The 26,666-nt window shown below is 47.4% G+C and overlaps 1 long non-coding RNA gene across 1 annotated transcript in view; it reads right to left on the bottom strand.

Annotated features, from left to right (window-relative positions):
• The window catches only part of LOC134929409 (uncharacterized), a 136,395-nt gene extending 109,934 nt beyond the window's left edge, over positions 1-26,461 (bottom strand). The window contains exon 1 of the long non-coding RNA XR_010178547.1: positions 26,329-26,461. This is a non-coding gene — a long non-coding RNA (uncharacterized LOC134929409). The remainder of the gene's footprint in view (positions 1-26,328) is intronic.
• Positions 26,462-26,666: the final 205 nt, after the last annotated feature.

Here is a 26,666-nt window from a genome sequence, read left to right as displayed (position 1 = left end):
ACCATGGGCAGGGCCGGATTGGCCATAGAAGTCACCGGGAGTTTCCCCGGGGGGGCATTTGGGCCGTGGGGCCGCCTGTCCTACTCAGCCCTGCCCCCTCTGCGTCACCAGGCTGCAGGCACACAATACCTGCATAATGTAATACTGTCTGCGGCCGCTGTCAGGAGAGCCGGCCCCGCAAATCACCATCTTATGCTGGCTCCCCCTTCCCCTCAACAGCTTATGCCTGTGTGCGGCCACGGCCCCCCCACCCCCCGCACGTCACCAATCAGTGCTGACACCCCCCCCCCGCCAGCAGCTTATCTCTGTGTGTGGCCGCGGGCCGCTATGGAGAGCTGTGTGTCAGAAGTGCTGGGCCGCCCCGACCCGCCCCCCCGCGCACATCACCGCTTCATGCTGCCAGAGGAGAGCTGTCAGAAGTGCTGGTCCTCCCTCTCCCTCCCTCCCTCTCTCCCTCCCTCCATCCACCCCGCGCACGTCACCACTTCATGCTGCCACAGCTTATTTCTGGCCGGGTGTTCTGTGTGCGGCCGCGGGCCGCTATCAAGAGCATTGTCAGAAGTGCTGGGCCTGCTGCCTGCCCCCTCCCCCCCGCAAGTCACCACTTCATGCTACCACACTCCACCCCACCCCCCTCCTCATCAGCAGCTTATTCCTGTGCGCTATCAGTAGAGCTGGTCCCCCCCCCCCCTCCGCACGTCACCAGTTCATGTTGCCACCCCCACCCACCCCAGCAGCTTATTCCTGTGTCAGGAGAGATGGCCCGGCAACTCCCACCTCCCGCACGTCAGAAGTTTTTGCTGCCCCCTCTCCCCCTCCTGCGTCAAGTGACTGTGTGGGCACTGCAGCTGCCAGTGAGCAGCTCCACCCCCACCCACCTGACCTGAAGTGGAGGTCTGCGTGCCAAACGTATCAGACGTCATCAGCGCGGACCGTGCGGGAAAGGAAGGTGCGGCCGCAGTGGGTTCACATTCTGCAGTAAGAGAGGTGAGGCTTCACATACTGCAGAAGAGTGATTCCCCTAAATGTATGTTCCTCTCATGAGGTGAGGTGCCTCCTGTCATGGGGGGGTGAGGTGCACTTTTATGTCGGGTGGTGTGTGAGGTGTATTTTTATGTCGTGGAGTGAGGTGTAATTTTATGGCTGGGGGGTGTGAGGTGTAATTTTATGTCGGGGGTGTGAGGTGTAATTTTATGTTGGGGGGTGTGAGGTGTAATTTTATATCGGGCGGTGAGTTGTAATTTTGTCTGGGGGGTGTGAGGTGTAATTTTATGGGTGTGTGGTGTATTTTTATGGAGGTGTAATTTTATGTCTGGGGGGGTGAGGTGTAATTTTGTGGGTGTGAGGTGTAATTTTGTGGGCATGAGGTGTAATTTTATGTCGGGGGGGATGAGGTGTAATTTTGTGGGCGTGAGGTGTAATTTTATGTCCGGGGTGGGGGGTGAGGTGTAATTTTATGTCGGGGGGGGGGGGGATGAGGTGTAATTTTGTAGGTGTGAGGTGTAATTTTCTGTCAGGGGGGTGAGGTGTAATTTTATGTCTGGAGGGGTGAGGTGTAATTTTATGTCTGGGGGGTTGATGTGTAATTTTATGTTTGGAGGGGTGTGAGGTGTAATTTTATGTCTTGGGGGAGGCATCATTTTATGTCTGGGAAGGGGTGTGAGGTGTAATTTTATGTCTCGGTGGAGGCATCATTTTATGTCTGGGGAGGGGTGTGAGGTGTAATTTTATGTCTCGGGTGGGAGGCATCATTTTATGTCTGGGGAGGTGTGTGAGGTGTAATTTTATGTCTCGGGGGGAGGCATAATTTTATGTCTGGGGGGGTGTGTGAGGTGTAATTTTATGTCTGGGGGCGGGGAGTGAGGTGTAATTTTATGGCTGGGAGGTATGAGGTGTAATTTTATGTTGGGGTGTGTGAGGTGTACCGTATATACTCAAGTATAAGCCGACTTTTTCAGCACCTTTTTTTGTGCTGAAAAAGCCACTTCGGGTTATACTCAATTGAGTATTTAGGAGGGACACGGAGGTCACAGCGCGCGGCTCTCCTGTGTCCCTCCTGCGTCTCCGGCGGCAGCGGCGTGTGTGTGTTAAAGGAAGTGCATGAACCGGCACTTCCTATAACACACACACGCCGCTGCCGCCGGAGACGCAGGAGGGACACAGGAGAGCCGCGCGCTGTGCCCTCCGTGTCCCTCCTTCAGAAGACAGCGTGGGAGCGACAGGACTGCGGGAGCGACGGAGGGTAAGTAACAAACTGGCACTGTGGGGCATATCTGGCACATCTGGCACTGTGGGGCATATTTGGCACTGTGGGGCATATCTGGCTGCATGAGGGCATATCTGGCACTGTGGGGCACATCTGGCACTGTGGGGCATATCTGGCAGCATGAGGGCATATCTGGCACTGTGGGGCATATCTGGCACATCTGGCACTGTGGGGCATATCTGGCACATCTGGCACTGTGGGGCATATCTGGCAGCATGAGGGCATATCTGGCACTGTGGGGCATATCTGGCACATCTGGCACTGTGGGGCATATCTGGCACATCTGGCACTGTGGGGCATATCTGGCACATCTGGCACTGTGGGGCATATCTGGCAGCATGAGGGCATATCTGGCACTGTGGGGCATATCTGGCACATCTGGCACTGTGGGGCATATCTGGCACATCTGGCACTGTGTGGCATATCTGGCAGCATGAGGGCATATCTGGCAATGTGGGGCATATCTGGCACTGTGGGGCATAGCTGGAAGCATGAGGGCATATCTGGCACTGTGGGGCATATCTGGCACATCTGGCATTGTGGGGCATATCTGGCAGCATGAGGGCATATCTGGCACTGTGGGGCATATCTGGCACATCTGGCACTGTGGGGCATATCTGGCAGCATGAGGGCATATCTGGCAAATCTGGCATTGTGGGGCATATCTGGCAGCATGAGGGCACATCTGGCACTGTGGGGCATATCTGGCAGCATGAGGGCATATCTGGCACTGTGGGGGCATATCTGGCAGTATGAGGGCATATCTGGCACTATGAGGGCTGTGTACGGCTAGAGCTGCATTTCCCACCCTAGGCTTATACTCGAGTCAATAAGTTTTCCCAGTTTTTTGTGGTAAAATTAGGTGCCTCGGCTTATATTCGGGTCGATTTATACTCGAGTATATACGCTAATTTTATATCGGGGGGTGGTTGTGAGGTGTAATTTTATGTTGGGGTGGGGGTGAGGTGTAATTTTATGTCTGGGGGTGAGTTGTAATTTTGTCTGGGGGGTGTGAGGTGTAATTTATTGGGTGTGTGGTGTATTTTTATGGGTGTGAGGTGTAATTTTGTGGGTGTGAGGTGTAATTTTATGTCGGGGATGAGGTCTAATTTTGTAGGTGTGAGGTGTAATTTTGTGTTAGTGAGTAATTAATACACCTGTGCATCTGCTAGGTGACCTAAATAATGTGAGCTGTGTGGGGTCTTGAGGACCGAGTTTGAGAACCACTGTAATAGAATATAGCATGAAGTAACTATAATTGCTTTACAATTTATTTAGTGAGCGTGCAGAGGATTATATGTCACCTCAGTTTTAATTTCTTAACTACTTATGCTACAGCACTATACTTTCTAAAGTTTTTAATGTGTTATATCCGGCTAATATAACATGCTCTGCCTTTTGTTGGTGTAACTCCATGTACATTACATTTTGAAGTATTAATCCCGCCTCCTTTGGTATTGGCTCCACCCACAGTTCATTTGGTGCCGCCCATATGAGGCCACTTTTAGAAATTTTTCCAGGGCCACTTTTGTTTCCCAATCCGCCCCTGACCATGGGGATAGACGGGCTCCGCAGGAGACATGGGCATTTTAAGAAAGACTTTAGGTCTGGGTGTGCACTGGCTCCTCCCTCTATGCCCCTCCTCTAGACCTCAGTTAGAGAAACTGTGCCCAGAGGAGATGGACAGTACGAGGAAAGGATTTTTGTTAATCCAAGGGCAAGATTCATACCAGCCACACCAATCACACCGTATAACTTGTGTATCAATTAAACAGTTAACAGTATGAAAAAATAACGTAGCATCAGTCCAACCTGATGGAACTATAACATAACCCTTATGTAAGCAAAACTATATACAAGTCTCGCAGAAGTAGTCCGCACTTGGGACGGGCGCCCAGCATCCTCTACGGACTACGAGAAAAAGATTTACCGGTAGGTTTAAAATCTTATTTTCTCTAATGTCCTAGAGGATGCTGGGGACTCCGTAAGGACCATGGGGATTATACCAAAGCTCCCAAACGGGCGGGAGAGTGCGGATGACTCTGCAGCACCAAATGAGCAAACCTTAGGTCCTCCTCAGCCAGGGTATCAAACTTATAGAACTTTGCAAAGGTGTTTGAACCCGACCAAGTAGCAGCTCGGCACAGTTGTAGTGCCGAGACCCCTCGGGCAGCTGCCCAAGACGAGCCCACCTTCCTAGTGGAATGGGCCTTGACTGATTTTGGTAACGGCAATCCAGCCGTAGAATGCGCCTGCTGGATCGTATTACAGATCCAGCGAGCAATAGTCTGCTTCGAAGCAGGGGCGCCAACCTTGTTGGCTGCATATAGGACAAACAGTGCTTCCGTTTTCCTGACTCTAGCCGTTCTGGCGACATAAATTTTCAAAGCCCTGACTACATCAAGGGACTCAGAATCCTCCAAATCTCGTGTAGCCACAGGCACCACAATAGGTTGGTTCATATGAAAAGATGACATCACCTTAGCCAAGAATTGAGGGCGAGACCGCAATTCCGCCCTATCCATATGGAAAACCAGATAGGGGCTTTTATGAGACAACGCCGCCAATTCTGACACTCGCCTAGCCGAAGCCAAGGCTAATAACATGACCACCTTCCAAGTGAGATATTTAAACTCCACCGTTTGAAGTGGTTCAAACCAGTGCGACTTAAGGAAACTCAACACCACGTTAAGGTCCAAAGGCGCCACCGGAGGTATAAAAGGAGGCTGAATATGCAGCACTCCCTTTACAAAAGTCTGTACTTCTGGGAGAGAAGCCAATTCTTTTTGAAAGAAAATGGATAAGGCCAAAATCTGAACCTTAATGGATCCTAACTTTAGGCCCAAATTCACTCCAGTCTGTAGGAAGTGAAGGAAGCGGCCCAGATGGAATTCTTCCGTAGGAGCATTCCTGGCCTCCTGGCCTCACACCAAGAAACATATTTTCGCCATATACGGTGATAATGTTTAGCTGTCACGTCCTTCCTAGCCTTTATCAGAGTAGGAATAACCTCATCCGGAATTCCCTTTTCCGCTAGGATCCGGCGTTCAACCGCCATGCCGTCAAACGCAGCCGCGGTAAGTCTTGGAACAGACATGGCCCCTGTTGTAACAGGTCCTGTCGTAGAGGAAGTGTCAGGAATCTGCATTCTCCGTCGCATCACTACTGTGGAACTACAGGTTCCAGCAGTTCAGTTCTGTTCCAGTTCCAGTTTTCAGTCTACTGCAGCCTGGAGTACACAGTGCTTCAGCTAACCCACAGCTGATCTGAACACCTAATCCAGCAGGGTGTGTTCTCACAGAGATCATCCAATCATCACAGACCAAGGTGTATAAACTCCAGTTCCTGGCTCAGTCTCCTCGCCTTGGACAACACGTCACATCCTGTGAACAGGCGGCTCCTGTATGGATGGTGTTATTTTACAACTTTCCTGCATGAACGACCGGCTTGCCTGGTCTGGGGCAGGGGCCTTTTGGGGTCTTCCCCTTGCGGGGAGCCCCTGGCTTTGAGTGGTGATCGCACACCGGTGCACACTTCTGCATTAGTACCTTGGGTACATCTTCCCTGATTGGAAATGTCTGGCGTAAAGAATACTATTCGTTTGGAGTTGGAAAAGGATTCATCGCAGAATGATCTGAAATTTGTCTTCCATGAGATACTGGAGAAGCTAGGGAAAGTGACTCTGAGTGACCTTTATTGTATTCAAGACTTCCCTAAACAAGGTATTTATGACGTGACATTTCATTCAAATGGCTTCTGCCTCAATGTGTATGAGGTTTTGAGGGGCAAGGAACATGAGCCTGCAATGAGGTTGGTGAGAATGAAACCTCTTTTTGCCCTTGAAGAAATTTCAATTACTGTTCATGTTTATAACCCATACACAGAGGTGAGCTTGTTAAAAGCCTTCCTACTGCAATCCTGTTCTAATGTGCGGGGTGGAGTAAAACAAAAAAATGCCCTGGGAATTTTCAATGGCAAAATACGGTTCTGGGTGAGACTAAAACCTGACCCAGATAATGTGGGTGGTACTAAGCATCCCCCTGCTAGTTTCTGCATTGGTGGTAATAGGGGATTCTTGTACTATTTTGGACAGCCAAGCTTCTGCAGACTGTGCTTTATGTATGGACACACTAAGGAGGAATGTTCCACAGGCAAAGTTTGTAGGAATTGCAATCAAAAAGATCATGAGGCTGGCAATTGCCCAATGGCAAAAAGCTGTGATATCTGTGGAGAGGTAGGACACAGTGTCCGAAACTGTCCTGCTGCTAAAGTCAGTATGCGAAGGCAAATGTTTAAAGAGCTTGATGCTGAGATGAGAGCAAAAAACTTTGCAGATCGTGGGGTTAATATACAACAGTCTGTGCCTGGTGGGAATTCCACTAGTGAAGAGCAGGCTAGGTCTGGACCCAGTGCTGATAACGAGGAACAGCTTGTTCGGTCTGATGAGCCTGCATGTGTGGCTGCAGATGAGGGACAGCAAGAGGAGTTTGCTGATGTAATGGAGGATGTGGTGGAAGCATCAAGTGACTGTGTGGAGAGTCCAGCTCTTAGTCTGGTAATAGATGACTGTCAGAATCCTGTACCATCGGTGGACTCTACTAGAGTGGAGGAGTTCAGCAGTGGGCCTGAGGAGTCTGGCTCAGTGGCTAGGAAAGCTGAACGACAGGTGCGCAGAGCTAAGAAGCCACGGATGGAGAATACAACAGGACATAATACTGAAGGTATAGAAGATGTGTCCTCTGCTGAGGAGGATGGCGATAGATCACAAGAGGCATCGGCTTATTTTTTAGATGGGGGAAATGTTATCCCAAATGTAAAGAAGTGTGCCTCTTACAAGGGGCCGCAAGGTATAGGGTGAGGAGGACTGCAAAGCTGTTGAGGAAGAACTGCTTTAGATCTCAGCTAAAGAGATGGTGGTCAAAAATAGCTATTTTTTGTGCTGTACCTTGGGCTGCTTAATTAGTTCCCTGATGTTTTTTAGGGTGAACTTCTGTTTACGTGCTGTGATGCTAACAGTGCATAGTGGATGTCTAATGTTTTTGTTTTACAAAGTTTATTATTATTTTTTTTTGTTGTCTGTTTGTTTTATTTTGTTTCAAATGTTTAATTTAAAAATATTCTCGCTGAATGTGAGATTAATCACAAGTAAATAAAGCCAGAAGATCGGCAGTATTAGAATATGTGGCAGCAAGAAATGCTGATATTATTTGTTTGCAGGAATGTGGATTGTCTCATATACCGGAAAAAGAGGAATGGGGCTATGGGGAGGCTATATGGTCTGGTTCTAGCTGTAACAGGAATGCAGGGGTGGGTATTTTGTTTAAAAATAAAGAAATTAATATAGAAAGTTATTTGGTGATAGAAGAGGGGAGAGCTATCTCTGTAAGTGCTAAATATAGAGGCTGGAGATTTAGGGTGTTTTGTGTTTATGCTCCAGCAGAGAAGAAAGAGAGGAAATGTTTTTTTGAAAAATTAAAGTTTTTTTTGTCTGGAAGAATTCCTACATTGCTTGTAGGTGATATGAATTGTATTCTAGAGAAGGAAGGTAGGAGTGGGAGAGGGGAGGTAGTTGTTGATATTACTGGGAAAATCCTGAAGGATATTATTGTGGATTTTGGTTTTGTTGATATTGCAGAGACAAGTATGGGTAAGCCTGTCCCAAATACCTTTTTTGCGGACAGAGGAGGGGTAATGTCTCGTATAGACTATTTACTATGTTCTAAAGATGTGATGTTTGGAGAGTTTGTACAGGAGAAAGTGCCTTTTACAGATCATGTTTCTTTATGTTGCAATGTTTGTTGTGAGTCTAGTACAATATATGGGAAAGGATTGTGGAGACTAAATGTTAAGCTTTTAGAAGATGAGGTGTTATTCAAAGATTTCTGTAAGAAATATAGTTTCTGGCAAAGTAGGAAAAATGAGTTTGTCAATATATTGGAATGGTGGGACTGGGTTAAGGAAAGGGTTAAGAAGTTCTATCAGAGAGCAGGATATAGAAAAGCTGTGAGAGAGAGGAATAAGTATCAGCTGTGGAATAGCAGGCTTAGTTTTCTTTATAAATTAAGAGAGGAAGGTGTGGATGTGAATGATGATATTATTAAAGCAAGATCTGAGGTTAGTAAATGTTTGAATAATAGAGGTAAAGAAATTATTTTTAGGTCTAGGGTGGAGGTATTAGAGGAAAATGAAAGATGTACAAGGTTTTTTTTCAAAAAAAGCTTGAAAAATAAGCATGTGATAAAGTATGTGTTAGATAAAGATGGAGAGGAAGTGAGTGGTGAAAGAATGATGGATGTGATTACAGAATTTTATGAAAAGTTGTATGATAGGAAGGAAGTAGATAGTGATATGGAAGAAGAAGTATTGTGTGGTTTGTCTGAGAGAGCGTATGAGGGAAATTTGCCGGTTTTGATGGATAAGGTAACAGGTGATGAAGTGAAAAGAGCTGTGGATAGTGCTAAAAGGAATAAAACTCCAGGTATGGATGGGTTGCCGATTGAGTTTTATAGTTGTTTTTGGGATGTCATAGGGAAGGATGTGTGTGATTTGTGTGCTTTTATATTTGGAAATGCAAGATTATGTGATAGTATGAAAGAAGGTATTGTGGTGTTAGTGCATAAAAAAGGTGATAGGGGTTTGTTAGAAAATTGGAGACCTATTACGCTTTTAAATTCAGATTATAAAATTCTGGCAAAAATATTGGCAAATAGGATGCGGGATGTGGTGAATCAGGTGGTGGGTGATGATCAAGTGTGTGGTGTGCCTGGTAGAAGGATAACAGATAATCTGATTTTGCTGAGAGATGTGTTGGGTGACTGCAGAGAAAGGAAGAGAGTATGTATGTTATTAGCTTTAGATTTTGAAAAAGCGTATGACCGCGTGTCTCACAATTTTATGTTTAAAGTATTGGTACGTATGGGGTTCCCGGTGGAATTTGTAAGATGTGTGAGAGGGTTATATGATTCTGTTGTGAGTAAGTTTTTGGTGAATGGGAATATAAGTAAGAATGTAGTGATTAGGTCAGGAGTACGACAAGGATGTCCATTGTCAGCTATTTTGTTTATTTGTGTTATTGAACCATTATTACAGATGATTAGGAGAGATAAAGTTGTAGGGGGGGTGTTGGTACCAGGTAGTGGAGGTAGGATGGTGAAAGTATTGGGGTATATGGATGATGTTGCGGTTGTGAGTAAGAGTGTTGCAGAATTGAGAAGAGTTAAATTACTGGTTAGTTTCTTTTGCAGTGCTTCTGCATTTAAAGTTAATTGGTGTAAAACAAAATTGAAGTGCTTTGGGGATGAAAGTTGCAGTGTGGAAGGGATTATGAGCGTGAGTGAAGGGATTAAAATATTAGGTGTGGTGTTTGAGGATGATTTGAAAGGGAGTGTGAGTTGGGAAGAATGTAGTAAGAGGGTACAGAAGAAGGTGGATTTTTGGAAGATGAGACAGATGACAGTGTTTGGGAAAGTGTTGGTGATTAAAAGTGTGGTGTTACCTATTTTATTGTTTCTGGCATGTGTTTTTCCTCCGTCTGTGCTGGAGATCAAGAAAATAAACAGTTCTTTTCATGTTTGTTTGGGGTGGGAAGATGGAACGTTTGAAACGTGAAGTGTTGATAAAGGCAAGAGAGAAGGGTGGGTTGGATTTCCCTGATATTGAAATCTTTTTGTATGTTAATTATATTCGTGTTATAGTAGAGTTAATAGGGAAGGGGAGTAAAACTGCCTGTATGGTAAGATATATGGCTGGGTGGACTTGGTATGGTTTAGGGTGGATCAAAAGGGACCTGAAGGTACCTGTGGCGTTTAGAAGTCCGTGGTGGTACAATGTAATTGAAGTTTTCATTAAAAAGAAAGATCTTTTGAATATTTCTTTAAGTGGGTTTAAAGACAGAAAGAAGGTTATGAAAGTTATAAAAGATAGAGAGATAGTTTGTAATATCAATTATATGCGCTCAAGTGAAGCTGTGATTATATGGAAGAGGCTATGTTCGTATGGCATGTCAAATACACAAAAGGAGATTGTATGGTTGTGTATGCATGAGGGGTTGCCAGTGAGAGTGTTTATGAAAAAAAGAGACTTGGTAGCTTCAGATGTCTGTCCGAGAGACAATTGTTATAATACTGAAACAGTGATGCATGTAATGTGGAATTGTGGTTTTGCAAATGATGTATGGAAGTGTTTGGGTGGCTTGTGTAGAGAGATTACTGGTGTTAGGTATATTGGATGGAAGGTGGCATTATTTGGTATGGGAGCATGTGATAGAGGAAAAGAGAGACTTTTGTGGTTGATCATGAGCTGTGTGATGGAAGTTTTGTGGAATGCAAGGAATCTGTGTGTGTTTAGGAGTGAGTGCTGGTCTGTGAATGAGTGTGTTAGAATGGTATTGGGTAAGTTATATGTCTATTATCTGAGAGATAGGAAAGGAAGAAAAGAGCTTGATGCTGAGGGAGTTTGGAAAGTTAAGAAATGGAGGCATGTGGTTAGATATGTTAACGAAGATTGATAGCCTAATATTGTGGGTATGTGTTAAGTTGTATATTGTTTTTTGATTATGAACAGGTGTTTTTTTTAATAATAATAATTGTTGTTTTTCAAAAAAATTCATGCTGATGATTTGTTTACTGTCTAAATCTGTATTGTAGATGACTATGTTTACTAACCTAAATGGTTTAATAAAAAAAAAAAAAAAAGTCTCCTGTTTGCAGTCCACTGTCTGCAGAGATACCCCTGTGTATTGGACCTGTGGAACTACAGGTCCCAGCAGTTCCAGTTCCGTTCCAGTTCCAGTTTCCAGTTCCAGGTTCCAGTCTTCAATCCTTTGTTTCCAGCAGTCTTCTATTTCTGGCATCTCCAAGTCATCTCCCTGTTCCAGTGTTCCTGTGGAACTACAAACTCCAGCCACAGCCAGCCACAATCCACCAGCAGTAAGAGACTCTCCTCAGGTGTTTTATCATTATCTACCTGTGCACTCATTATCAGTTACCATCTGTGCATCTCAGCAGTTAACATGTATTTGCTTAGAGACTGTCTCCTGCTTAAGCCCGTTAGGCTATCTGGACTTGTGCTTAATAGAGACTGTACAGTTATCAGAGTTCTGTTTATCCAAAGTTATTTCATCCTGAGTTATACTGAGACTGTGTGCTTTTTACAATTACCGGAGTTCTGTTTGTTTCAATCATAGTTACCAGTGACTTTTGAATATTTATTTCCTGTTATTTCTGGTTTTGCGTTTCCACTGCAATTGCATTCCACTGCACCTGTTATTCTATTGCTTTGTGATCCCTGTGACATAATAAATATCAGCGCCTATGCGCAGGACTATTCTTCGGTCTCCTCGTGTATTACGTCACACCAACACTGACCCACTAGCGCCCCCGCCGGGGACAGACAAAATCAGAATCCTGACAGTTTGTCCAAGGCCCATGGACCCGGACGGTGGTCAGAGTGTGGGGTCAGGGTCACTCCAAAGTTTGGTGTCTACAGCCCAAGGAGGGGCGTCTGTGTCTACAGCCCAAGGAGGGGTATCCAATGTTCAAGCTCTAGTAGGGGCATGTGAGTCTTCTCAAAAAGGAGTTTCTGATCTGTCAACCCCAGGAGGGGTGCTGGAGAAAACAACCCTGAGAGAGGTGTCTGATTCGTCAACCCCAGGAGGGGTCACCGAAATTTCAGCCACAAGGGAAGTATCCAGAGCCAAGTTCCCAGATGGAAATTTTTGTGCTACAGACGCAGTTATGAACTCCTGTTTGCCGTCTTCAGAGAGCACCACCCTGTTGGCATCCAGCATGGACCAGATCCAGGATGGTCTAACTAAACACTCGGATACCACTCATTCCGGTTCTAACCGGATTCTGACTCCATCAGTTCCAGCTGATTCAACTGTCTCTGGACCCAATCCGGTCTCATCCGTCTGTCCGGATCAGCCTCCTTCGGTTCCAGCCGATTCCAGTAAGACTCCTCCGGTTCCAGCCGGTTCTAGCTCTTCCGGACCCAATCCGGTTCCATCCGTCAGTCCGGATCAGCCTCCTTCGGTTCCAGCCGATTCCAGTAAGCCTCCTTCAGTTCCAGCCGATTCCAGTAAGCCTCCTTCGGTTCCAGCCCATTCCAGTAAACCTCCTTCGGTTCCAGCCGATTCCAGCATCCTCGGATCAAATCCGGTCCTATCCGTCAGTCCGAGGACTCCTCCGGTTCCAGCTGGTTCAAGCTTTTCTGGACCCAATCCGGTCCCATCCGTCTGTACAGATCGGCCTCCTTCGGTTCCAGCCAGTTCAAGCTCTTCCGGACCCAATCCGGTTCCATCCGTCTGTCCGGATCAGCCTCCTTCGGTTCCAGCCGATTCCAGTAAACCTCCGTCGGTCCCAGACGATTCCAGTAAGCCTCCTTCGGTTCCAGCCGATTCCAGCATCCTCGGATCAAATCCGGTCCTATCCGTCAGTCCGAGGACTCCTTCGGTTCCTACCGATTCCAGTTCCTCCGAACCCGGTGTGGTTCTCTCCAGTGTGTCAAGTAAGGAACTCCTGTCAGTTTTGGAGATGACGTTCTCTCTCCACCCTAGAGTATTTCAAGTTGATTCTACTCCTGCTTATGAATGCTTATTCCAGTCCTCTACTCTCAAGTGTCCTACATTGTCTTCTGAGACTTCAATTGACATTCAGCCTTCCAAGTTCCAGCGTGGGTGTTCGGTGCCCACCCATAAAAGGGGGGGTACTGTCAGGAATCTGCATTCTCCGTCGCATCACTACTGTGGAACTACAGGTTCCAGCAGTTCAGTTCTGTTCCAGTTCCAGTTTTCAGTCTACTGCAGCCTGGAGTACACAGTGCTTCAGCTAACCCACAGCTTATCTGAACACCTAATCCAGCAGGGTGTGTTCTCACAGAGATCATCCAATCATCACAGACCAAGGTGTATAAACTCCAGTTCCTGGCTCAGTCTCATCGCCTTGGACAACACGTCTCATTCTGTGAACAGGCGTCTCCTGTTTGCAGTCCACTGTCTGCAGAGATACCCCTGTGTATTGGACCTGTGGAACTACAGGTCCCAGCAGTTCCAGTTCCGTTCCAGTTTCCAGTTCCAGGTTCCAGTCTTCAATCCTTTGTTTCCAGTAGTCTTCTATTTCTGGCATCTCCAAGTCATCTCCCTGTTCCTGTGGAACTACAAACTCCAGCCACAGCCAGCCACAATCCACCAGCAGTAAGAGACTCTCCTCGGGTGTTTTATCATTATCTACCTGTGCACTCATTATCAGTTACCATCTGTGCATCTCAGCAGTTAACATGTATTTGCTTAGAGACTGTCTCCTGCTTAAGCCCGTTAGGCTATCTGGACTTGTGCTTCATAGAGACTGTACAGTTATTAGAGTTCTGTTTTTCATCCTGAGTTATACTGAGACTGTGTGCTTTTTACAATTACTGGAGTTCTGTTTGTTTCAATCATAGTTACCAGTGACTTTTGAATATTTATTTCCTGTTATTTCTGGTTTTGCATTTCCACTGCAATTGCATTCCACTGCACCTGTTATTCATTGCTTTGTGATCCCTGTGACATAATAAATATCAGCGCCTATGCGCAGGACTATTCTTCGGTCTCCTTGTGTATTACGTCACACCAACACTGACCCACTAGCGCCCCCGCCGGGGACAAACAAAATCAGAATCCTGACAGGAAGAGGCCACGGATCTTCTGTGAGCATTTCCAGCAGATCCGGATACCAGGTCCTTCGTGGTCAATCTGGAACAATGAGAATTGTTCTCACTCCTCTATTTCTTATTATTCTCAATACCTTGGGTATGAGAGGAAGAGGAGGAAACACATAGACTGACTGGAACACCCACGGTGTCACTAGGGCGTCTACTGCTACCGCCTGAGGATCTTTTGATCTGGCGCAATACCTCTGTAGCTTTTTGTTGAGGCGGGATGCCATCATGTCTATCTGGGGCAGTCCCCACTGACTTGCAATCTGTGCGAAGACTTCCCAATGAAGTCCCCACTCCCCTGGATGCAGGTCGTGTCTGCTGAGGAAGTCTGCTTCCCAGTTGTCCACTCCCGGAATGAACACTGCTGACAGTGCGCTTACATGATTTTCCGCCCAGCGAAGAATCTTGGTGGCTTCCGCCATTGCCACCCTGCTCCTTGTGCCGCCTTGGCGGTTTACATGAGCCACTGCGGTGATGTTGTCTGACTGGATCAGTCCGCTTGATGTAGGGCGTTGTATATGGCCCTCAGTTCCAGGATGTTGATGTGAAGACAAGTCTCTTGACTTGTCCAAAGTCCTTGGAAGTTTCTTCCCAGTGTGACTGCTCCCCACCCTCTGAGGCTCGCGTCCGTGGTCACCAGGATCCAATCCTGAATGCCGAACCTGCGTCCTTCCAAAAGGTGAGCACTCTGCAGCCACCACAGGAGAGATACCCTGGCCCTGGGGGACAGGGTGATCCGCTGATGAATTTGTAGATGTGACCCGGACCACTTGTCCAATAGGTCCCATTGGAAAGTCCTTGCATGGAACCTGCCAAAGGGAATGGCCTTGTATGTTGCCACCATTTTTCCCAGGACTTGAGTGCAATGATGCACAGACACTTGTTTTGGCTTCAATAGGTTCTTGACTAGAGTCATGAGTTCCTGAGCTTTTTCTATTGGGAGAAAAACCTTTTTCTGGTCTGTGTCCAGAATCATGCCCAAGAAAGTCGTAGGAACCAGCTGTGACTTCGGGATATTGAGAATCCAGCCGTGTTGCTGTAACATTTATGCCGTGTGCTACTGCCTCACCTGACTACCTCCAGTGTATGCTATTCTGGAGGTCTTGGGTGAGGCACTGACACACGGCATGGATTCTCCTCCTCTTTTCCCTTTCTTTTCTAAAGAAGTATCTCCTCAAAGAATTCCTGTATATTTAAATTATATGCTATCTTAAGAAAATTGTTGTACTTATTGGCCCTCATTCCGAGTTGATCGGTCGCAAGGCGAATTTAGCAGAGTTACACACGCTAAGCCGCCGCCTACTGGGAGTGAATCTTAGCTTCTTAAAATTGCGACCGATGTATTCGCAATATTGCGATTACTAACTACTTAGCAGTTTCAGAGTAGCTTCAGACTTACTCTGCCTGTGCGATCATTTCAGTGCTTGTCGTTCCTGGTTGACGTCACAAACACACCCAGCGTTCGGCCAGGCACTCCCACCGTTTCCCCGGCCACTCCTGCGTTTTTTCCGGAAACGGTAGCGTTTTCAGCCACACGCCCCTGAAACGCCGTGTTTCCGCCCAGTAACACCCATTTCCTGTCAATCACATTACGATCGCCGGAGCGAAGAAAAAGCCGTGAGTAAAAATACTTTCTTCATAGTAAAGTTACTTGGCGCAGTCGCAGTGCGAACATTGCGCATGCGTACTAAGCGGATTTTCACTGCGATGCGATGAAAAATACAGAGCGAACAACTCGGAATGAGGGCCATTATTCGATTAACAATACATTTACTATCGCTATCTAAATATATAGATGAAGTTCACTGTTGTTCTTTAAATGAGTTTATAACGATATTTACTATGTAATTTACAATATAAATGAAGGATTTAAATCCATTTCACAATATAAAAAAACTTTTTTCCTTTTTTAGAATGATTATTTTGAGCCCATGGAAGATATTCAATGTCTTTAGAATCAGTAGATGAATAGCAACTGATATATCTCAGATAATATTTTATTCTATATACCTTGTAGTAGATTTGTATATTTGTGTTTGAATATACATGTCCATATATCTACATTATTATACACTTTTCTTTTCACTAATTCTTTTAGTGGTTCAATTTACTGGCTTAGTTTAACAGGAGACCTGTGTTTAGAATCAATTGAATGTAACGGCACAGCTGATTAAGATTTACTAATTAACAAGGTATATATACCAAGGCTAGCCATGATCTGCTTATTCATTTCCTTCTGATGAAACGGCCAGCCGAGAAACGCGTTAAGGTACTCCTTTGAAGGACCTCATTTGGACTGCTATATTCTCCTGACACCCTGTGAGCCATGCATCGAGTGGACCGTAGCCGCAATTAATACGGATTTTTCCACCAGCGGCCGGAGAATCTGCTGCTCCAGTCTTTTTAAACTGTTGCATATCCAGACTGGTACAGCATCCTTCAGCAGAATTAAACAACCGTGTTCATCTGGATGGTTCACCGGTGACGAGACCAGCTGTACGTTCACTGCACAGAGCCGCTGCAAACCCGGCTCAGTACAGCGCCTTTGATGGAGAGGCTTCTACATCAGGTGATATACCACAAAGTGAATTTGACCATCACTATCCATTTGCCACATAATACTACAGCACGGTTGTCCGCAAGTCCAGTACTGGGACACTCTCTACCAATGAGATTCTATTGTGTATAAGGAGGACAGTGACTTATAACAGAGGCACTTTTTATCAGTCTCCTTTTTACAATAATTTCAGCTCGTGGACGCACGGCTGATTTTCATGAAGCATTAATGCAGCCCTAACTAGGGTTTATTAAAGGTTTTTTATTCATATTTGTTCAGGAGATATGGCAGTCTCGTTTACATTTATATAATATCAATTGTTTATTCTTAGGCTAGTTCATGTACTGCATTTTTATGTGGATGACATATTAATATTTTAAATAAAACAATATATTGGATTCATTCTGCGCTCCCACTCTTTTCTTTTTTCACACTTACTGTGTTGCTGTAACACCTTCACTGAAAGTGACACGCTGTTCAGTAACTTCTCTCGTGATCTCGCTTTTATGAGATCATCCAAGTACGGGATAATTGTGACATCCTGCTTGCGCAGGAGCACCATCATTTCCGCCATTACCTTGGTGAAAATCCTCGGGGCCGTGGAAAGCCCAAATGGCAACGTCTGAAATTGGTAATGACAATCCTGTACCACAAATCTCAGGTACGCCTGATGAGGTGGATATATGGGAACATGAAGGTATGCATCCTTTATGTCCAGGGATACCATAAAATCCCCCCCCTTCCATCGCTCTGAGCGATTCCATCTTGAACTTGAACCGTTTTAAGTATGGGTCCAGGGATTTTAAATTCAATATGGGTCTGACCGAACCGTCCGGTTTCGGAACTACAAACAGGGTGGAGTAGTATCCCTTCCCTCTCTGAAGTAGGGGAACTTCGACCACCACTTGTTGAAAACACAATTTGTGAATAGCATTTAACACTATCTCCCTTTCTAGGGGAGAAGTCGGTAGAGCCGATTTGAAAAACCGGCGAGGAGGCACCTCTTCGAATTCCAGCTTGTATCCCTGAGAAACAATTTCTATTGCCCAGGGATCCACCTGTAAATGACCCCAGATGTGGCTGAAAAGTCGAAGACGTGCCCCCACTGGGGCGGACTCCCTCAGCGGAGCCCCAGCGTCATGCGGTGGATTTTGCAGAGGCCGGGGAGGATTTCTGTTCCTAGGAACTAGCTGTGCTGTGCAGCTTTTTACCTCTGCCCTTACCTCTGGCAAGAAAGGACGATCCACGCACTCTTTTGCTTTTATTTGAACGAAAGGACTGCATTTGATAATGTGGCGCTTTCTTAGGTTGTGAGGGAACATAAGGCAAAAAATTCGATTTACCTGCCGTAGCTGTGGAGACCAGGGGGTAAATTTACTAAATTGGGAGTTCTATTTAAGATGGGATGTTTCCCATAGCAACCAATCAGATTTCAGGTATTATCTTGTAGAAGGTGCTAGATAAATGAGAAGTACAATCTGATTGGTTGCTATGGGCAACATCCCATCTTAAATAGAACTCCCATCTTAGTAAATTTACCCCCAGGTCCGAGAGACCTTCCCCAAACAATTCCTCACCCTTGTAAGGTAAAACCTCCATATGTCTTTTTGAGTCGGCATCACCTGTCCACTGCCGGGTCCAGAGGACTCGTCTAGCAGAGATTGACATAGCATTTATTCTGGAACCCAGTAAACTAATGTCTCTTTGAGCATCCCTCATATATAAGACAGCATCCTTTATATGGCCTAGGGTCAATAAAATGGTATCCTTATCTAGGGTCTCAATCTCCGCCGATAAGGAATCTGTCCATGCTGTTACCGCGCTACAAACCCAGGCCGACGCAATTGCCGGTCTGAGTAATGTACCAGAATGTGTGTAAATGGATTTCAAGGTAACCTCCTGCTTGCGGTCAGCAGGATCCTAGAGGGTAGCCGTATCTTGTGATGGCAGTGCTATCTTTTTTGACAAGCGTGTCAACGCTTTGTCCACCTTAGGGGAGGATTCCCACCGTATCCTGTCCGTTGGCGGGAAAGGAAATGCCATAAGAATCCTTTTGGGAATCTGCAGTTTTTTGTCTGGAGATTCCCACGCTTTTTCACATAATTCGTTCAACTCATGTGAGGAGGGAAAAGTTACCTCGGGCTTCTTTCCCTTATACATGTGTACCCTCGTGTCAGGGACAGGGGGTTCCTCTGTGATATGTAACACTTCTTTTATTGCAATAATCATATATCGAATACATTTAGCCACTTTTGGCTATAACTTTACATCATCGTAGTCGACACTGGAGTCCGAATCCGTGTCGGTATCAGTGTCTGCTATTTGGGATAGTGGGCGCTTCTGAGACCCTGAAGGTCCCGGCGACATAGGTACAGACACGGGTTCACTCCCTGACTGTTCCTTAGCTTCAGCTTTGTCTAATCTCTTGTGCAATAAGTTCACACTAGCACTTAAAACATTCCACATATCCATCCAGTCAGGTGTCGGCACCGCCGACGGAGACCTCACATTCATACGCTCCCCCTCCTCCCTATATGAGCCTTCTACCTCAGACATGTCGACACACGCGTACCGACACACCACACACACAGGGAACCTCTTATCTGAAGACCGTTTCCCCACCAGGCCCTTTGGTGAGACAGAGAAGGAAAAAAACACAATAATTTTATGTTTACCCAGATAGCGCTATTTAGATATACAATATGTGCCTAATTTTGTGCCCCCCCTCTTCTTTAAAACCCTCTGTCTACCGTGGTATAAGCAGGGGAGAGTCCGGGAAGCTTCCTCTCAGCGGTGCTGTGGAGAAAAATGGCGCTGGTGAGTGCTGAGGGAGAAGCCCCGCCCCCTCGGCGGCGGGCTTCTGTACCGCTTAAAATCTAAAAATTTGGCGGGGGCTCATATATATATATATATATATATATATATATATATATATATATATATATATATATATATTATACAGTTCCCAGCTGTATATATACTTATTTGTGCCAAAAAGAGGTCTATATGCTGCCCAGGGCGCCCCCCCCCCCCCCCTGCGCCCTGCACCCTTACAGTGACTGCCGTGTGTGAGGTGTATGGGAGCAATGGCGCACAGCTTTACTGCTGTGCGTTACCTCAGTGAAGATCATGAAGTCTTCTGCTGCCTCTGAAGTCTTCTTTTCTTCTCATACTCACCCAGCTTCTATCTTCCAGCTCTGCGAGGGGGACGGCGGCGCGGCTCTGGGACGGACGGCGAGGGTGAGACCTGCGTACTGATCCCTCTGGAGCTAATGGTGTCCAGTAGCCTAAGAAGCAGAGCCTTGAAACTCACAGAAGTAGGTCTGCTTCTCTCCCCTCAATCCCTCGATGCAGGGAGTCTGTTGCCAGCAGGCTCCCTGAAAATAAAAAACCTAACAAATATACTTTCTGTCAGGAAGCTCAGGAGAGCTCCCTGAAGTGCACCCATCTCCTCTGGGCACAGTATCAAACTGAGGTCTAGAGGAGGGGCATAGAGGGATGAGACAGTGCACACCCAGACCTAAAGTCTTTCTTAAAGTGCCCATGTCTCCTGCAGAGCCCGTCTATCCCCATGGTCCTTACGGAGTCCCCAGCATCCTCTAGGACGTTAGAGAAATTGTAATACAGCAGGAGGTGTCTGTAGGAGATAGACACCTCCTGTTGACACAGTCTCGGATCACTGTTTGACCATCGGTCATGGGGGGTCATTCCGAGTTGATCGCTAGATAAAAATGTTCGCTGCGCAGCGATGATGCTGGCACTGCTGGGGGGCATGTCACGTGTAGCTGGCACTGCTGGGGGGCATGTCACGTGTAGCTGGCACTGCTGGGGAGCATATCATGTAGTGTTCCCGCTAGGCGTCTGTGGCTAGGCAATATGTCTCAGTGCTCTACCTTGCGCAATGTGTCTCAGTGCTCTCAATGTGTCTCGGTGCTCTGCCTAGCGCAATGTGTCTCAGTGCTCTACCTTGCGCAATGTGTCTCAGTGCTCTCAATGTGTCTCGGTGCTCTGCCTGGCGCAATGTGTCTCGGTGCTCTGCCTGGCGCAATGTGTCTCGGTGCTCTGCCTGGCGCAATGTGTCTCGGTGCTCTGCCTGGCGCAAAGTGTATTAGGTGCACTACTGTGTGGTGTAGTGCGAATTGCCACTATTATGTGGTCACGCACCTTCCCCACGAAGCAACGCCCCTAAATTTTTGCTGCGCACCTTCAGCGCGCACTATCCATGCTTTGGCATGTAGGTAGGGGAGCACGAAGCATTACAGTATGTACATAATTTTGCCCTCCTAACTTAAAAATTTGCCCTCCCTGTGATCAGCACCCTGCCCTAAAAAGTGAACACTATCATGTGTAGCTGGCACTGCTGGGGGGCATATCGTGTATAGCTGGCACTGCTGGGGGGCATGTCATGTGTAGCTGGCACTGCTGGGGGGCATGTCATGTGTTGCTGGCACTGCTGCGGGGCATGTCATGTGTAGCTGGCACTGCTGGGGGGCATGTCATGTGTAGCTGGCACTGCTGGGGGGCATGTCATGGTAGCTGGCACAGCTGCGGGGCATGTCATGTGTAGCTGGCACTGCTGCGGGGCATGTCATGTGTAGCTGGCACTGCTACGGGGCATGTCATGTGTAGCTGGCACTGCTGGGGGGCATATCATGTCTATCTGGCACTGCACATTATGTGTATCTGGCACTATACTGGAGACATTATATGTATCTGACACTATACTGGAGACATTGGGGGGTCATTCTGAGTTGTTCGCTCATTGCCGATTTTCGCAACGGAGCGATTAAGGCAAAAATGCGCATGCGCATGGTACGCAATGCGCATGCGCTAAGTATTTTAGCACAAAACTTAGTAGATTTACTCACGCCCGTACATAGAATTTTCATCATTGAAGTGATCGGAGTGTGATTGACAGGAAGTGGGTGTTTCTGGGTGGAAACTGACCGTTTTCTGGGAGTGTGCGGAAAAACGCAGGCGTGCCAGGATAAAACGCGGGAGTGTCTGAAGAAACGGGGGAGTGGCTGGCCGTACGCAGTGCGTGTTTGTGACGTCAAACCAGGAACGAAACGGGCTGAGCTGATCGCAGTGTAGGAGTAAGTCTCGAGCTACTCAGAAGCTGCTAAGAATTTTCTATTCGCAATTCTGCTAATCTTTTTTTGCTATTCTGCTATGCTAAGATACACTCCCAGAGGGCGGCGGCCTAGCGTGTGCAATGCTGCTAAAAGCAGCTAGCGAGCGAACAACTCGGAATGAGGGCCATTGTGTGCAAGGAACACTACTGTGGCTGTTATGTGTAAGGCTGCTAATTGTGTGCGTAGAGGGGGTGTGAAAATATATTTATTTATAGTCTGATAATATGAAGTTACAAGACCACGCCCACTTTTCCTGGAGCGCACGCGCCGAAGGGTTTGGGGAGGGGGGAGGCGGCGCTTTTACATTTTCTCGCTCAGGGTGCTAGTAGGCCTGGAGCCGGCCCTGACCACCACCACCGTAGACTATTTTGAGCAATGTTGTATTAATGGCCCAGTTCAGAGAGCAGGGTGGGCCTCACTCCCTGAGGGACCTGCCCCTTACCTTAGATGTGTGCCAGACTGCTAGAGGACTCTTACCACCTAACAGCACCAACCTAAGGAATGCACAAGGGGCGGGGTCCCCTGTCACGAACACCGCAGAGGCCACTGTGTTTCTGCCCCTACTAAGGTATATGCCCCCCTGTTCTCCACACCACACAGGACATTGTGCTTGTACCACTATCGCCCCCCTGTCACCCCCATTGCCATCTATCTCCCCCTGCATTCCACTGTCACCCTCTACATCCCCTTGCCTTCCATTGTCACCCTCTGCCTGCCCCGCCTTGTGCGGTCACCCTCTGCCTCTACGTGTCAGTCATCGACATGTGGCATATTGTGAACTTGGGTTGGGGTGGAGGAGGGGGGGACCAAATTATATTTTTGCACCTGGGCCCATCAATCATAAGTTCTGCCACTGGAGGCAGGAGTCTCCATTGCCTAAGGGAGTTTTGCCCCTGAGTGACAGAATGCATCGTATTCACAATCTGATGAGTCATGCATCCCACCCACAATGTGTAAGACAGACATTAAAGCAAATATACTTGGCTTCTAATCATTGAAAAGACATAAAGCTGGTAAAGTTCTTTAAGTAGATTTTGCATCCACCAGTCTTAAACCAATTGGGTGGTTTAAAGCAATGGGGTAATTCCAAGTTGATCGCAGCAGGAAATTTTTTAGCAGTTGGGCAAAACCATGGCCCTCATTCCGAGTTGATCGGTCGCAAGGCGAATTTAGCAGAGTTACACACGCTAAGCCGCCGCCTACTTGGAGTGTATCTTAGCATCTTAAAATTGCGACCGATGTATTCGCAATATTGCGCTCACAAACTACTTAGCAGTTTTAGAGTAGCTCCAGACTTACTCTGCCTGTGCGATCAGTTCAGTGCTTGTCGTTCCTGGTTTGACGTCACAAACACACCCAGCGTTCGCCCAACCACTCCCCCGTTTCTCCGGCCACTCCTGCGTTTTTTCCGGAAACGGTAGCGTTTTCAGCCACACTCCCATAAAACGGCCTGTTTCCGCCCAGTAACACCCATTTCCTGTCAATCACATTACGATCGCCGGAGCGATGAAAAAGCCGTGAGTAAAAATACTATCTTCATAGCAAAGATACTTGTCGCAGTGCGAATATTGCGCATGCGCACTAAGCGGAATTTCACTGCGATGCGATGAAAAATACCGAGCGAACGACTCGGAATGAGGGCCCATGTACACTGCAGGAGGGGGCAGATATAACATTTGCAGAGAGAGTTAGATTTGGGTGGGGTGAGTTCAATCTGCAATCTAAATTGCAGTGTAAAAATAAAGCAGCCAGTATTTACCCTGCACAGAAACAAAATAACCCACCCAAATCTAACTCTCTCTGCAAATGTTATTTCTGCCACCCCTGCAGTGCACATGGTTTTGCCCAACTGATAAAAAATATCCTGCTGCGATCAACTTGGAATTACCCCCAATGTCAGGTACGCTACACAGTAACAGATTATCTATGACCGGTGCTCTCCTTCCTTATAGAGAGCTACTGTACATATTCACTGCAGGCATAGCAATGGAAATACAAGTACAACACTTTATATTGGGTGTGATACTGAGGTCCACGTAAGACTGTTTTGCGGTTGTTCTTGCTATGGGGTATGGTATGCTGACGGTCAGCATACTGACGCCGGGATCCCGGCAGCGGAATCCCAGCGCGGGGGGGTGGGGGAGCGAGTGCAGCAAGCCCCTTACGTGCTCACTGCGCTCAGGGGCCATGTTCAGACAGACATTCAGCGCTTCCATAGGGCTGGTGCCTTGTTCGATGGTGCGACCACTGATGCGTTGTAATACACAGAGCGGCGATGCAGATGGGCATCTCAGTAGGATATTCCTTTTGCTGCGGTATTTACATAATGACCCAATAGCTGCTGCATAAAAAGACATAGTCCCAGTTGCAAGTGCGATCACCAGGCCCAAACTGTTCTAAATGCCCTTCAGCAATTGGCCTGTTCCTCTTTTCCAAGGACTTGAGCATGTGATCAGTATCTGTGAAAAGAACAGCATCAAGGCTTAAAGTGATGGTTGGTTCTATATCGGAGTGGGAGAAGGGACCTTCTGACGTACCTAGGGGAGGAGACTCGTCACCAGGGGGAGGAGCTACGGCCGAACAAGGTACCCGAAAAGTACCCTCGCGGGCTCGCTTCGCTCGCCACGCTTCGCTCGCCACGCTTCGGGCACGGTGGCTCGCTTCGCTCGCCACCTAATTACTAAAGGTAATAGTTGGTGGCGTGGATACTAGAGCAACTGTACCACTGGTGTAGCTCCTCCCCCTTGTGTCGTGGCTCCTCCCCCTGATGGAAAAGGTCCCTTAGGCCACTTGGATTTAGCCTCAACCTTAAAGTGATCCTGGAGAGGTGGGGGAACTCATCCCATTAAACCCCCTTTCCTCAGTGCGCGCCGAAGGCACGCAACACAAAAAAGGGTGTTGCCTCACAATAGTAACCTTGATTCAAAATAACACCTTACAGTAGCACAATCTTATTCACATTGTCCCATATACTAGTGCCCTTTACACACACAATGCCCACAGTAGCAGTGCCACTTACACACACAATGCCCGCAGCAATGCCCCCCCCCCCTAATTTTAGATGTGGTGCACAGTATCGCAGGATGTTGAACAACCTTTGCCACCTCTCTTATGTCTTCCATGTGTGTCCTCTGCTTTCTTATGTTTCCTTTGTCTGTCACTCTCCTCATATGTCCATATCTTCATTCTTTGTGTCTGATCACTGGCTTCTTTCTTTCCTTTACTTACCCCTCTCACTCATGCTACCCCTTCAGCCTCTGCTTCTATCTCACCCTCCTGCACCTCTCACTCTCCCATCTCACCCCTGCTCATCTCACTCCATCTCACCTTCTACTTTTCTCACCCCCATCTCACCCCCTGCTCCTCTCACTCCATATCACCCTCTGCTCATCTCACCCCCTGCTCCTCTCACTCCATCTCACCCTCTACTTATCTCACCCCCTACTCCTCTCACTCCATCTCACCCTCTACTTCTCTCACCCCCTGCTCCTCTCACTCCATTTCACCCTCTGCTCATCTCACCCCCTGCTCCTCTGACCCTCTGCTCATCTCACCCCTGCTCCTCTCACTCCATCGCACCTTATACTTCTGTCACCCCCATCTCACCCTCTACTTTTCTCACCCCCATCTCACCCCTTGCTCCTCTCACTCCATATCACCCTCTGCTCATCTCACCCCCTGCTCCTCTCACTCCATATCTCACCCACTGTTCCTCTCATTCCATCTCACCCTCTACTTCTGTCACCCCCATCTCACCCCCTGCTCCTCTCACTCCATTTCACCCTCTGCTCATCTCACCCCCTGCTCCTCTCACTCCATCGCACCCTATGCTTCTCTCACCCCATCTCATCCTCTGCTCTTCTCACCCCCTGCTCCTCATTCCATTTCATCCTCTGGTTCTTTCACTCCCCCCCCCCCCCCCCATCTCAACCTTTGTGTCTTGAGAGCCTGGAGCATCGGGTCCCGGCTGCAGTGTAAAGCTGGCTAGCGGACGCCAGACAGGACTCACGGACCGGCTGCAATTCAAAAGAAGGGGCCACCCAGCCGCACTTTGAAACTGGAGCTGACTGCACAGAAATCACGGCTTGCGGACCGCCGGCCAATGAGAAGCTGCTGCTGGGCAGCTTCTCATTGGCTGGCGGTCCGCGAGTCATGATTGGCTTACGTCACATTTTGAAATAGCCACCCCTTCTTTTCATTGGCACTGCAGTCGGTCTGCGAGCCGGGATTGGCTGGCGGCCGCTGCCAACTTTACAATGCAGCTGGGACCTGATGCTTAGTTGGTGGCTGGGCGGAGGTGACGGAACGCAGTTCTGCCCCGTTCCGGCCCACTTTAACCTCTGAACAGCAGTATCACTAATCAGACGTTCAGCACCACATCTGTAGGATAAAGCACTACGTATAACCTTGTGCCATAACATTTGCCTGTTGCTGCCTTTTAACTTGTGCAAGGCAAGTAGGGTTAGATACGGGATCCCAACGCTTGGGATGTTGGCTGTTAATATACTGACATCGGGTAAGATCCCGACATGTACTGGTAACTAAGGTAACCTTGACCTCAAAACCTCCTAACCCCCCCTCTCCGCAGCCTAGCCCTAGCCATTCCCACCCACAGCCTAACCATAACCCTCCCCCCAACACCTCAACCCATCCTCCCTTCCCCCCTTGCAGCTTACCAGTACAGTGTCCCGGCAGTCCTTGTTAAGGATTATAGTAGTTGGAATCCTTGAGCCAGCATTTCAATTCTTGTAGGGATTCCAGTGTCGGTATTTTGACTGCTGGGCCCTCGACTGTCGGGATCTCAACCGCATCCCCTTGAAACAACTGTACTACTACTTAAAAAGGAATATAGGTACTACAATGCATTATTTCTTCGCATTACAATATCACTAACTAGCATACTAGCCCCAAGGGGGGAAAAATGACCTTCAGGAACATCCAGCTCTTCCAGAGATAACTGATATTACCATGCTAATGAGGACCACCCTGGTATTCTTACAGCAGGGTCATATAA

Source organism: Pseudophryne corroboree, chromosome 5 (genome assembly GCF_028390025.1).
Source record: "Pseudophryne corroboree isolate aPseCor3 chromosome 5, aPseCor3.hap2, whole genome shotgun sequence".
In the NCBI taxonomy this organism is placed as follows: domain Eukaryota; kingdom Metazoa; phylum Chordata; class Amphibia; order Anura; family Myobatrachidae; genus Pseudophryne; species Pseudophryne corroboree.
This window is presented reverse-complemented; position numbering and strand designations above follow the sequence as displayed.